This window comes from Tyto alba, unplaced genomic scaffold (assembly GCF_018691265.1).
Source record: "Tyto alba isolate M040663 unplaced genomic scaffold, T.alba_DEE_v4.0 Super-Scaffold_40, whole genome shotgun sequence".
In the NCBI taxonomy this organism is placed as follows: Eukaryota; Metazoa; Chordata; class Aves; order Strigiformes; family Tytonidae; genus Tyto; species Tyto alba.
This window is the reverse complement of record NW_024881316.1, coordinates 21,627,768-21,642,846: the sequence shown is the minus strand read 5'-3', so window position 1 is coordinate 21,642,846 and position 15,079 is coordinate 21,627,768. Positions and strand designations below refer to the sequence as shown.

Sequence of the window (15,079 nt, the reverse complement as noted above, 5' to 3'; positions counted from 1 at the left end):
ATCAGGGTGGGTGGGAGAGTACTGCATCTAGTCACTTTTCTCCTATTTTGTCTGACATGATACTGAGATTTTATCGTAAAGAGGTTAAATGTTCTAGGTTTTACTCTACTAAAGCCTGGGATTTGTCTTATTTTGAAGACTTTTGATCTTTGGTTAAAGAAAACCATGCAGAATATAATGCCCAGGTAGCTTCCTGTAATTTGTGTCAGATCAGGAGGCTATCAACTGTGAGAGTATTTATGCAGCCTTATGTTAGGTTTCCATGAGGAAACCCCATATTTAAACATTCCTTTCACTGAAAGATTAGGGAAAGTGTATAAACTCATATGACAATTTTCCTGATGGAGTATCTTTCAGTATAGTTTCCTGCAATTTATAAACCAGTATTTCTACTACCAGATACTTCAAGATAATTTATCACACTTCTCCCATAAAATTAATATTTCTTTAATTTCAGAAATGTGGATGTTTATTGAGTATTTCCAGGCTGAAACATACCATATCTAGACAGTAAATAGAACTTCTTAGTTGTTGTCTTAGCATTTCTTTATAAAGACACTGTTTGTTCCTTGTGAAAGAAACAGTTTGTATCAGATAGTCAGGTAGGTCTCTCACCTCTGTACACACCTTTAACATACTGAAAAGTCTACTACAGATAGACCTACAAATCAACAGTGACACCTAACAAGTATAAGAGAGAATACTCTGTGTGATTTGTTGTGAGCACATGACAGAATTTAGCCACCGAGGTCCCTCTGGGGTGACAGTGAGGTTGAGAGAATGTGGTGGGTAGATCCCAGCTGGAAAGGAAGACCTCTCCAGTCACTCACTCACTTCCCCCCAGCAGGATGGTGGAGAGAAGGGCAAAAGTGAGCAAACTTATAGGTTGACATAAAGACAGTTTAATGAGTGAAGGAAAAAAAAAAGAAAAAAATCCATGAGTGATGCAAAAGCAATCACTCACCACCAGCAGACTTGTGCCCAGCCAGTCCCCAAGCAATTGCTACTTTGGAAAAACTTCCCCCCATTTTTATTGTTGGACATGATGTTATATGGTATGAGATATCCTTTTGGTTAGCTGGGATCAGCTGTCCCAGCTGTGCCCCTTCCCAGCCTCTTGCACACCCCCAGCCAACTCATTGAATGGTAAGAGCAAGAAACAGAGAAAGCCCAGATGCTGTGTAAGCACTGTTTAGCAACAGCCAAAACATCATTGTGTTAGCAGCACTGCTTTGGTCACCAATCTAAAGCACAGCACCATACAGGCTGCTATGAAGAAAATTAGCTCCATCCCAGTCAGAATCAGCACAGGGAATCAACACACATCCAGAATTTCTCAGACACATGACAAGAGTAGCTGATGTAATGCTTACAGTGAGTCAGTGCATGGAAATATAAACAACTGTAACTAAAGATGCTAGAGAAATGCAGTGTGATGTAAACACTAATTTAGTGATAATGGTCACAGAGATGAAAAATAAAACCCCAAAATTTCTGTTCCAGAATACTATAGAAACACAGCTGTGAGAGCAAAGATATTTTTATTGTTATTAATCCAGATGGTACTATATGGTTATAGAATAATAAATAAACTACCGCAATATACTTTCTAGCCACATGCATGCTTTTGGTTACTAAGTTTGTATTTATCAGAAATGGCAAGAATTTGCTCCACTTGCCATCCAGAGCACACAAGTTTTATCAGTAAAAGTAATTTTCAATGGGATTTTGTGGGATTTAAAAGCAAATTGTCTTATTTTTTTCCTGAAGAGAAACAAATGGATTTACATTCCAATAGGATAGATGTATACACCCAAAACTTCATGTTTGTGGCATAAACATTTCTGCTGTTGAAAAAACTTGGAGAAAAATCACACATACATAAAATAGAAATAGATTAATATTGGTTTTGTCTATTAAAATAAGAAGTTTGCCTAACATATTTTTCTCATGTCGCTTGATGTATTTATTGAGTTTGCGTGGTAAGGTTTCAGTAGCAGAGGGGTGGTTTCTGTGAGAAGCTGCCAGAAGCTTCCCCCATGTCTGACACAGCTAATGCCAGCCAACTCTAAGACGGACCCTCCACTGGCCAAGGCCAAGATCATTAGTGACGGTGGTAGCACCTCTGGGATAACATTTTTAAGAAAGGGGAAAGGTTGATGTGCAACAGCAACTGCAGCCACAGAAAGGAGTGAGAATATGTGAGAGAAACAGCCCTGCAGACACCAAAGTCAGTGAAGAAGGATGGGGAGGAGGTGCTCCAGGTGCTGAAGCAGACATTTCTCTGCAGCCCATGATGAAGACCATGGTGAGTCAGACTGTGCCCCTGCAGCCCAGGGAGGTCCATGGTGAAGCAGATATCTACCTGCAGCCTGTGGAAGAGCCCACAGTGGAGCAGGTGGATGTGCCTAAAAGAGGCCATGACTCTGTGGGAAGCCTGCGCTGGAGTAGGTTTTCTGGCAGGACTTGTGACCCCATGGGGGACCCATGTTGGAGCTGTCTGTTCCTGAAGGACTGCACCCCATGGGAAAGACTGAGGTGGTTCATGAAGAACTGCAGCCTGTAGGAAGGAGTCATATTGGAGAAATTAATGAAGGACTGTCTCCCGTGGGAGGGACACCACGCTGGAGCAAGGGAAGAGTGTGAGGAGTCCTCCCCCTGAGGAGGAAGGAGCGGTAGAGATGTGTGATGAACTGACTGCAACCCCCATTCCCTGTCCCCCTGTGCTTTTGTCAGGGAGGAGGTAGAGAAAATCAGGAGTGAAGTTGATCCTGGGAAGAAGACAGAGGTGGGGGAAAGGTGTTTTAATATTTAGTTTTATTTCTCATTATCCTATTCTGATGATTGGTAATAAATTAAATTAATTTCCCCAAGTTGAGTCTGTTTTGCCCATGACAGTAACTGGTGAAAAATATCTCTCTGTCCTTATCTCAACCCACAAGCTTCTTGCTACATTTTCTCTCCCTTGTCAAGCTGAGGAAGGGAGTGATAGAGCAGCTTTGGTGGGCACCCGATGTCCAGACAGCGTCAACCCACCACACTTGAGTTTTGAGATTAGATTGCTACAGCTTATACCTAGACATTTACAAATATCAAGAACAAGTTAACAGATTAGTAAATCGATAGCTAAAGGAGATCAACTCTTGATTTTAGATGTTTGTTGCAGTGAATGCATGAAGAAACACAAGGTAATATATGTGCATTCTCACCAACTGAAGAAAGAACCGCTCTGCAAGGCATGAACCTACGGTTCCTGAACACTCAAGAAAAGAAAGGGGTCATTTGAGTAATTATTGCATTAGTTGCCTGACTGACACATACATTCTGTTAAATATATTTCTGCCTTGTCAAATGGGCTGTAGTCTGGTTTCTCCTGATGCTGAAAGGGTCTTTCCTAAACTGCATCAAAGTAATTGCTGTTGCACTGTTCCCTTTCAGGTTTACACCATCAGGCTGTATCACCACAAGAGCTACAAAGGAAGATTACAGGCCACTAACTGGTACCCGCTAGTATGCATGGAGAACACATCCCCTTTTCTGAGGGGTAAATCCTAGCTCTTCCCTGTTCTTCTTGATCATTTATAGGGAGAGTACCACAGCCACTATTTAAAATGAGACTGAAAGGGAGGGGTAAGTAAGAGTGAAGAGTCATACAAGTGTAGTTGCGGACTGCATGTGAATTTTCTGTGTGAAACCTTTTTTTTTTTTTTTTTTTTGAGTAAAGCTTGCCCGTATACATTTTTCAGTCCAAGTACATAGTCTGCCATCAAGCTTCTTACAGAAGATCCCAGAGTACAATTCTGCAATGAATGATTATGACCCATCCTCTCAAGCTTTGGGAGGCTGCTTGGAAACAGTATAATATTCAGTCAGTGTCTAGAAGGACCTCAAAGTGATTGGATGACAGATGTCTGAGATGCAAGCACTGAAGAGCTCTGCTGTATTAAGTCACTTCACCGTTAAGCTTTGCTGGAAGGGACTGATACCAAACACATTCTCTAAGGGCTCATAAAAGTTATCTGCTAACTGCTTAAGCCTTACTTGTCACTTATCATAAACCAGACCTGCTGAAAGTTTCCAAAAAGGATCTCAAAGAGTCACACAGAGGAATTACTGAAATGTCATCTTCACAGATGCCATCTGTTGAGCTCCATTGTTTCCAGACAAAGGAAATGATTTCTTTTTGTTGTTTGTATAACATGTGGTGGCAAACCTATACCTACAATTCTCAAAGGTATATACATCATGAATTTCATCGACTTCCAAGATGTCAGTGTGAAGGCATAGCTCCATCAAACACTACAGATCCCGTGTAGCAGACTGCTTGAATGTTCTCTCCATCCCATAATGCTGTGTGCTGTCACTTTTAAGACAACAATCACTTTTAAAAAAGCAGCTTCCAGACTGGACCATGAACAATAGGCAAACCAAGGTGAAGTACCTGATAAGGTACCTGAGAAGGTGTCATGCACATACACACTGACACATTTCCAGGTAAATTAGAAAATTGGGAAAAATGGAAAGATTTTGGTTAAAAAGGGCTGAATATGCTCAGCAGATGGTAAGGCATCCCAAATGTCTGCAACTGCCCTGAATTTTGCACACTGAATAGGAAGAAGAGAAAAATGGTTAAAGTTACTAAGAGAAGCAGGATTGTCAAGGAAAGAAAGCATTACACAGTCACTGAAAATTCTCTCCCAGGACAATTCTCACATCAGCCCACACATCAAGATAAGGTGTCGAGGAGATGTCTTGCCAATAAAAATGGGATATAGCTGTTTCCAGGATCCTGCTGGTACATGCAGGAGCTGCGGACTTGTCGTGGTTTGAGCCTGGTCGGCAGCCAACCACCATGCAGCCACTCTCTCTCCCTTCCAGCAATAAGAAGGGACAGAGATTCAGGCTTGGGGTTCAAGATAGGACTGGAATGGGGAAAAAATCACCCTTTATGGGCACGAGCAAAAGGGAGACTTGTTATGGGAAGAAAAAAAAAGAACATACATTTATTACAGACACTAACAACACATAACAGAGTAGGACAGTGAGAAGCATTGCCACATCTTGAGAACACTTTCCTTCCACCCCTCCCTTCTTCCTGGGATCAGCTCTGCTCCCGATATCTCTACCTCCTCCCCCAGGGGCGCAGGGGCAGGGAATGGGGGGGTGCAGTCAGTGCTGCCACTTTCTCCATCTTCAGTGGGGGGAGCTTCTGGAATTTGTCCCCCCTGCTCCATCGTGGTCCCCCTCTCACAGGAGACAGTCCTCCACAAACTTTCTCCAATGTGAGTTCCTCCCACGGGCTGCAGCGTTCCCCACACTGCTCCATTGTGGGTCACTAACTTTCTCCGACTGGATTCCCTCCCACGGCTGCAGCCCTTCCTGAGCGGCTCCTGCGTGAGACACCCCCCACATGCTGCAATCCTCCCAGCACTGAATTACAGCAGCGGGTCTACCTTTTCCCACAAGACCCTGGCCTTCTTTGGGCACAGCACCTTGATCATTCCAGGCAGAAGCCACAGGCCATGAATCAGTGTCTGCTCCACCGTAGATCTTCATGGGTGGCAGTGGAAGGCCTCCCTGCCGTCTCACCACAGGATACAGGGGTGTCTCTGCTCCGGCACACCTCCCCCCTCCTTTCTTCCTCCGTTCCTCCACTGACCTTGGTGTTCACGCAGCTGCAGCAACTCCTCCTCACAAGTCCGACTGCACGTCACCACGTCCCTTCTTAAATAAGTGATCGCAGAGGCACAGCTAATTGTCTCAGTTTTGGTGCAGAGGTGGAGCTGACTTGGAGCTGGGGGAGCTTCGAGAAGCTTCTCACAGGGAGCCACCCCTATAGCCCCCGCCCCTGCCACCAAAAAAACTCCACCACTCACTCAACCCAGGACAGGACTAATTAACTGGCAACGTTGACCAGAAACTGAAGATCTTAGCAGGTCAGCCTGGCAGGTATGGGAAAATAAATGTCCTCACAATTGAAAGACAAAAAGCAATCTTGCAGCCTTGTCAATATGTTCAAAGAGAACTTATCACCTGGATTTGAACTTGAAAATTCATAAAAGCAACTTGCCTGCAAGTTGAAAACAGTGTCATCCCCTCAAAATCTTCTTCAGAATGAGGAAATAATATTTACAGAATCAGAATCATATCTTTTCCAATCATCAAATCATATCTTTGCATACCACCAAAACATCAGCTATCTTCTGATAAAATTAGTTTGTCTGTATAGGATGTAGGTGTCAAGACTCTGGCAATGAAGTGTCTGCAGAGCTGACCTCTGTGAGGGGAGGCCGGGGCTGCCCCGCGCCGGACACAGCCGGTTCCAGCTGGCTCCAACCCACCCACCGCAGGACACGGCTCGGCCCCACAGACACCGTGGTGGTGCCTCTGTGAGAATGCCCCAAAGGCAGAGGAGGTATGGAATAAAAGAGAGAGAAATACAAAAGTGCAAGCATCAAGGTCAATATCTGCTCCATGGTGTCAGAGCAGATATTCCCCTGCAGTCCATGGAGAGGACCATGCCAGAGCAGGTGGATGTCTCCTGAAAGAACTGTGACTTGTGGAGAAGACCCACACAGGAGCAGGGGAAAAGTGTGAGGAGAAAGGAGCAGGAGGTTTTAATTTTATCTTTGTTTCTCACTACACAATTCTATTTTAAATGGCAATAAATTAAATCCATTTTCCCCAAGTCAAGTCCATTTTGGCCGTGGTGTTAATTGCTAAGTGGTCTCCCTGTCTATATCTAAACCCATGAGCTTTTTCATCTTATTTTCTCCCCCTGTCAAGTTGGGGAGGGGGAGTGGGTGAGCAGCTGGGTGGGCATCTGGCAGTTAGCCAATGACAACCCACCACATGCCTGAAAATTGACAGAGGCTTAGAAGATAGCAGGATGGTGAAGTTAATAAAATGAGTATTTGCATCTAAGGTGAAGCACTGAATATAAGAGGACCTTAAAATGGTAGAAGATATTGTAGTTGTATGCAGTAAAAGGTAGAAGGGAGAAAAATAATATAAAATCTTACAACACATACTTAAGGCTGCTGATACGCAACAAGGAGCTGGTGGGAATAATACACACAATCCATGACGGATGAAGAGCTGCCATCTGTGAGGCTGGTTAAATGGCTGTTGAGATTGACCCTGAGGAACACTTAGAGGAAGGAGGCAGAAAGAAACTGTCTCATTCTTCTTATGAGTCATTAGAAGGATTGTGAAGGAATAGGGGATGACATAGCTTTAAAGAACTTAAATCAGTTAGCTCCTGTAGATCCCTCCATTTCCTTTGAGATACCTGTGTAAAACTAAAAGTACGAAGGGTACCAACAGGAGGAGGTTCCTGATAGATCATGAACAGTTTTCAGCACTATGGAATAATTGGTGACAGTGGCTGAAAAGTCTTCTAAGGTACCATTCAAGACAGATTCTGCAGTTTCAGATATGTTATTGATGACTTCTTACTGGTGAACAAAGCCCAAGCAGTTCACTAGTGATATCTGAGGGACATAGGAGAATAAGCCTTTTCTTTGTCTCTTAACATCCTTCTTTCCTGTGAGACACATGCTTCTATATTCCTCTGATGCAGCCATGGAAGTGAAGGAAAAGGACAGCAGGATACGTATAGGTACTTAGTATTCCTGGGGGTTTAGCAATTGTAGTTCATTTCACAGATGACAGTAAGAGGGTAACAGTTGCCAAATTGCCTGGTCAGGCTCCAGCAAGGCCTCACTGATGGAAAATAATCCTGCATGGGCTAATATAGGAGAAAAATTCCATTACACTGTGTCTGCCCTAATTCCTTGAATGCTGGATAGAAGTTTCCAGGATCAAACAGCACACTGGCTTAGCCTAAGAGGGCAGGCTGAACTTGAAAACATCCAAAGCCCAAGAAAGATACATCTCAAAGCATGCATGTCTGTGAGGAGGCAGGTGTGTCTGTCTCCTCACTGGCCACATTGCCATACTATGACAATGCATAGAAGATACCCTGAAGGGATGTTCCAACTTGTGGCTCCACAGCAAAAGACTCCATAGAGTGAATTACCAAGAAGAGGTGCAAAAACTAGGGTTTGGATATGTGCTTTGACACTGATCCCCATTAACAGTATCAGCACTCTCTTTGGTAGTCAGAGCAGAGATGGATCACTGAATCACAGAACTGCTTATATTCAAAGAGGCCTCTGGAGGTCTTTAAACTAGGAATGACAGGGAAGGGAGTCACCAGCAGCCCTGTGAGGGACTGATGAGCAAAGCCCTGTGAGGGTTGATAAGCAAAGGGCCTGGGGTGATGTGACAGGAAGGTGATCACAAAATCAAAAGAACAGTCCCAGATCATTCAGCCTTTCCTCTTATAAGAGATGATCCAGTCCCTTAATCATTGTGGCTCTGTGCTGGAGATGTTCCAGTAAGTCCATCTCTTTTTTTGTACTGGGGAGGTCCATAACTGGTCACATTAATTCAGATGTGGCCTCACCAGTACTGAGAGGATGAATCCTCTCCCTTGACCTGGTGAAAATGCTCTTCCTAATTCAGCTGCAGGGTACTGTTGGTCTTCCTTTGCTGTAAGGGTGCATTGCTGGCTCATGGTTGTCATGTCCCACTCAGATGAGGGAAACAAATGATTTAGATTTGTAAATCCCCAGTGGAGTGGACAACAGTGAGACAAGTCTCAAAGTGCATGCACAGATATTTATTGATATCCCACAATGTACTAACTGGATACACGATAAATGGTTAAGTATGTAACAAATTATGGCAAGTAACACGGTATGCCTCGTGTTACTTAATGGTAATAAGGGAAAAATGGAAAAAGAAAAGAAGAGATATATATATAAAGAGAATAGAGAAATAGAGATCACCAGTCTGGGGTCATGCGTTGGTCCCATCTCAGTTTGTCAGGGATGCATCTGTCTTGCTTGATTACTTACTTCTTTCTATCGATCGCTTGCTTCCTTCCACTCCTCTCTCCTCTTCAATTTATACACACTTTCTTTGGGTCTGTCCCCTAGGTCAACCCACATACTTACGCATCACATATATGGAGAGGGGAAAAGTGCTTCATAGGATATGTAATTAGCATGATCTTGTTAATCATTATCATATTCAGGGGTGTCAACTTTAATACGCATTTTGTGGATAATGAAGTAAAGGTCATTCACAAGACAAATGGACCTTGAACTTTACAAGATGCACCAGAGCAGAGAAGTCCTGCCTTCACAAGACTTCCTCTTCCAGGTGCATCCTGTGCTAATCAGGACACCTTGTCAACTCCCAACTCCACATTATTCACCTTGTGACTATAGTTTCATTACTTGTGGCTGTTTGAGGTATTCCTCAGCTCAGAGGGCCTCCACTCCTCCCAGTCTGTTATCTCTTTCTTAGGCTGTTTTTATCAGTCCCTGTTTTTCTCAGCCTGTTTTGGGGATTTACAAGTCATCTCTCACAATGGTCAGATTGTTGTCCACCAGAACTCCAAGGTCCTCCTTTGCCAAGCTGTTCTCCAGCCAGTTGGCCCCAACATGTATTTGTGCATGGGATTATTCTTCCTCAGCTGTAGGACTTTGCAATTTCCATTTTTGAACTTAATGAGATTGCTGTCAGCCCATTTCTCCAGTCTGTTGAGGATGCTCTGGGTGGCTGCATGACCCTCTGGAGAATGAGTCACTCTTCCCAGTTTTGCATTATCTGCAAATTTGCTGAGGGTGCACTCTGTTCCATTATCCAGCTCACTAATGAAGATGTTGAACAGTATTGGACCCACTATTGAATCCTGGGATATAACAATAGCTACTGAACTCTGACTAGACTTTGGGCCGCTGATTACAACACTCCAGGCCTGGTCATTCAGACAGTTTTTCATCCACCTCACTGTGGACTTATCTATACCTGTACTTTGTTAGTTTGTCTATGATGATGTCATGGGAGACACTCTCAAAGACTTTACTGAAGCCGAGGTAAACAACATGTAAATCCATTATGTATCCATGTTGACAACTCCCAGTGACTTTCACATCCTCCATGTGTTTATAAATGGTTTCCAGGAAGATTTTCTGCATCATCTTCAAAGTGAGTGAGGTGAGGCTGTCTGACATACAGTTTCCCAGATCTTCCTTCATGCCCTTATTAAACATACTGTTATTTGTTCACTTCCAGTCTTCAGGAATATCTCCTAATTGCCATGACCATTCAAAGTACTGCTTCATTCAGTACTGGACCCACAGTTTCTCTAATGAATGAACAGGTGAATGCCAACAATGGACCTGTATTACCAGATAAGACTTGAATCACTGGTTTCAGTACAAAAAAATCTAATGTGTCTCAGGAAATGGGTTCAAACCAACAGCTGGCACAAAGCTGAAAGGGAGTCAAAGCCAAGTTCATAAAATCCAAAAGGCAAAGAAAACTTCAGTGCAAGAAACACCAAGTAGAAGAACATTTCAGCTCAGTACAGTGTGAAATGGTTGCAGATATTCTTGTACTTTATATGTTGAGTAAGAGGAGAGAAAGAGCTCAAGCAGATCCTCTAGAGGTACTGCAATAGAAAACCTTCTGGTGTCACACAGGAATACACAACATGTACTTTCTTTCAAATATATATGTATTTTTATAGTGGCATATAAAGTCATCTGAGTGCACGCACCAGTTGCCTTTACAAATTAAGTGATGTCATACTATTTTCCTTTTAATTTATCTTTTATTTCCCAAATGCTTATTTCCCTCTATAGGAAATATTAGTCAAAAAAAAAAAAAAAAAAAAAAAAAAAAAAAAAAAAAATGTTTCTTCCATACTAAACAGAAACCTGAACTCAAATCTCTTATTAAGTTCTCCAGATACAGAGTTTGTTTACATCCCCTTCCCCCATACAGTTTTAAAAAACAATCTCAAGAGAACAAGACAGAGAAAGTTTCAGTGATGACTTTGTATCAGACTGTTAATTTACTGACAATGCTATCTGGTTAGCTTCAAGCATTTAGAACACAGAAATCTGAGTTCAGGCATTGTAAGTATGAAACAATTAAAATACTTTTGAGAGAAGTGCTTCCATAAAGTCAAATTCTGAGGGGATTCTGAATTCTGAGTGAGGCAGTGGAAATCGTCATCATTCACGCCTAGCAGGAGACTTTGCTAGTTTTTTTATTTTCTCCCCACACTCCTTTAATTTCAGACTCAGAAGCTTTAGCAGTTTGATTTCCCCATGCACAAACAGAGAGGTCTGGTTATTTCTAACTGTACAAAAGAGCTTTCGGAAAACTTGGTTAAAGCCATGCATATCAAGACTCTCATAGAAAGAAGAAACAGGAATAATCTATTTGGCCCAGCATCCTGATTACATTCAGAGTTTTGGAGTGCAAAACCATTGTTTTTAATGTTCTGATTCAGTGTGGCTCCTCCTAGCCAAGGCCTTCTGTACAGATGGCCCAAGGCCGTGAACTTCTTAAAGTTCTTTGGTTTATTTTCTGCAAGAATATACTGTAACTATAATATCACTGGTTCAGGTGATCTGTAGCTCTGTAACAACTATAATGAACTTGTCATTGTAGCACTATCTAATGAGACTGAATTACATTTATAATCTTGTTTACAGTAATCAGTTTATACTGTGGACTGCTGACATTATATATGTGGAATGCAAATGATTTTTTTCGTATAAAGTTGTTGAGAAATTTTTGCATTTCTGTGAAGCACAGCCTTGTGAAAATGTATCATTTTATACACTACCTTAAGTGTCTCCTTTAATTTGCTGCGGAAGATGATCACTGAGAAAAGATCTTGATTTCTCACCATCAATACTTTGTGGTCTGTGTACTTAACACAGTGAAGGATATTTTTTGCTTTCTGGTTTGAGACTATTTTGTTATGGTTCTGGTAGACTTTATGTAAAATTTAAATAATAATATATTATTATTGCAATATATCATATATTAATATTACTATCAATAGTTAATTACTATAATATTGGTATTTACATTACTAATATTACTATTTATATAATACTAAATATTTGCATATATACATATATACACATATGAAATTTTAAATTCTCTAAACCAACTCTAAAGAAATTAAGAAGCAGTAAAATGATTACAGAATACATCTGGAGAAAATGCAGAAAAAAGATGACTGCTTCTAATATACATGTTCACAATCAATAAGAAGTCTGATATTATAAGTGTCAAAAATGCTTCTCTCAGCTATCTTCTTAATAAAATATGAAGTACAATCTTCAGTCAGCCAGGACATGGCATGGCAGTTTGCACAGCAGACTGTGCAGGAGAGTGCCTCTTTGATGGAGGGACATTCCACTGGCCGAGTGGAGAGGCTTCAAGTCCCCACAGCCCAGCAGCGGGGCACCTTTCTGTGACCACCCGCCCGGGCCACGGGCACTCCTCCTCCCTGCCCCTGAGGGCAGGACGGCGGGCACTCCTCTGAGAGCAGAGGCGGCAGCTCCGGCGGGGGGGTCTGCGCCATCTGCCCCGGCGGTGGCCGGTGCCTCCCCCCAGCCGGGGCTGCGGGAGGGGGAGGCCGCAGTGCAGGCCTCAGGCCGCAGGGAGCGCCCAGACCTTTCTGCCGGGGCAGGGACGGGCGGCAGAGCTGCCGGCAAAGGGGGAGCCCGGGCGGAGGAGCTGCCGGAGCCGCTGCCGGGCTGCGGGAGGCGGTGGGAAGGCTGCGTAGGGTCAGGGGGGCTGAGAAGGAGTTAGAGAGCTGGTTCCAAGAGCAGTCTGCAGTGGAACCGCAGCCCACGGCCAAACAGCCAAAAACTCCCCCGCTGGCACACACGGAACCGGGGGGGGGGGGGGGGGGGGGGCAATAATGCAGAAGAATGGAAGCTTGCAATGGCAGGGACCTGCAGGAGGAAGAGACTTCCACCAAAGCCTGAGGTGCCCTCGCAGAACTGCTTAACCGCTCTGTAGACTGAAGAGAAAGACCTGTCACATCGGCCTGACTTGCTCCCTGTAGAGCAACCAGCACAACTGAGGAAAGACAATGGGTGACAGGAGTAGGTGACTCTTTTCTGAGGCACAGAGGCATGATCTGCCAACCTGATGCACTCTCTATAGAGGTATACTGCTTACCGGGGACTTGTGTCAGGGATGTCACTGAGACTGCTGAGCCTTGCACAGTCCACTGACTGTTTTCCACTGCTGCTGTTTCAAAAGGGCACTAGTGATACAGCCAGGAGCAGTCTGAGAAGTATCAAGAAAGATTACAGGGCCATAGGAGTGGCAGTAAGGGACTCTAGAGTGTAGGTGGTTTTGGGTGTGGAAGGGCCAGTGGAATCTGGAGAACCAACAAATGGTTACATGACTTGTGCAACAGCCGGGAGTTTGGCTACTTAGACCATGGGATTTGCCTTGAGACACCTGGTCCACTGGGGTCTGATGGAGTCCATCTGTCAGAGAAGGGGAGGAGCATCTTGCATCATAGGCTTGCCAAGCTGGCGAAGAAAGCTTTAAACTAAGGTTGCCACGGGAGAGGAATATCAATCCATCCCACTCCTACTAGCTTGATGCCAGTGCTAGCAGTAGATGCCCAGAGCCTGGAGAGGGATCATGGGTCAGGAGGAGAGCATGTGAAGAGCAGCACAAAGGAGTTCCAGCCACTGAATCAGCTTCATCAGGGGCCAAATTTAAATGCCTCTATGCAAATGCACGTAGCATGGGGAATAAACAAGAGGAGCTGGAGACGTGTGCATGCCTTCAGGCCTATGAACTTATTGGCATCATGGAGGCATGGTGGAATAGTTCTTGTGACTGGAGTGTTGGAATGGAAGGATACAGTCTCATTAGGAAGGACAGGCAGGATAGACAAGGAGTGGGTGTCATCCTCTATGTCAGTGACCATCTGGAGTGAATGGAGCTCTGCCTGGGGATGGATGAGGAGCCAACTGAGAGCTTATGGGTCAGGATTAAAGGGAGGGCAGGGACAGGTGACATTATAGCGGGAGTCTACTACAGGCTACTATACCAGGAAGACCAAGTGGATGAAGTCCTCTATAGACATATAGGAACAGTCTCACATTCACAAGGCCTGGTCCTCATGGGGGACTTCAACCACCCTAATATCTGTTGGAGGGACAGCACAGCAGGGTATAATCAATCCAGGAGGTTCCTGGAATGCATTGATGATAACTTCCTTCTCCAAGTGATAGAGGAGCCAAGGAGGAAAGGTACTGTGCTAGACCTTATTCTCACCAACAAGGAGGGGCTGGTTGGGGCTGTTAAGCTCAAGGGCAGCCTTGGCTGCCGTGACGATGAAATGGGGTAATTCAATATCCTTAGGGCAGCAAGGAAGTCACACATCAAGCTCACTACACTGGACTTCAACAAGAGAGAATATTTTGGCTTTTTCAGGATCTGCTTGGCAGAGGAGCATGGGATAAAGCCCTGGAGGGAAGAAGGGCCCCAAAAAAGCTGGTTAATATTCAGGAATCACTTCCTCCAAACTCAGGAGCAATGCATCCCAACAAAGAAGTCAAGTAAAACCACCAGGATTCCTGCATTAATGAACAAGGGGCTCCTGGACAAGCTCAAACAGAAAAAGGAAGCCTATAGAGAGCGGAAGTAAGGGCAGACAGCCTGTGAGGAATACAGAGAAACTGTTGGAGCAGCCAGGAATCAGGTTAGGAGAGCTAAACCCCTGACAGAATTAAATCTGGCCAGGGACGTCAACAGAAATAAGAAAATCTTCTGTAGGTACATCGGTGACAAAAGGAAGACTAGTGAAAATGTGGGCCATCTCTGGGAGGAAATGGGAGACCTGATTTTCTGGTATACAGAGAAGGCTGATGTACTGTTGTGGTTTAAGCCCAGAGGGCAACAGAGCACCATGAAGCTGCTCACTCAGTCCTTCCCCCTATGGGATGTGGAGGAGAAAAGAAAACAAATGGCTCAGGGATGGAGACAAGGACAGGGAGGGATGACTCACCAGTTATGGTCAGGGGGAAAAGACAGACTCAGTTGGGGAAGAAAAAGAACAATTTAATTTGAACACCACCACTACGACTAATTTACCAGTCAGACAGAGTAGGACAGTGAGAAATACAACCACATCTCCCAGCCCTCCCTTCTTCCTGGGCTCAGA

At 44.0% G+C, this 15,079-nt stretch overlaps 1 protein-coding gene across 1 annotated transcript in view; it reads right to left on the bottom strand.

Annotated features, from left to right (window-relative positions):
* Positions 1-15,079, bottom strand: part of EYS (eyes shut homolog) — a 1,055,438-nt gene that overhangs the window by 274,170 nt on the left and 766,189 nt on the right. The gene's annotated exons all lie outside the window — the stretch shown is intronic.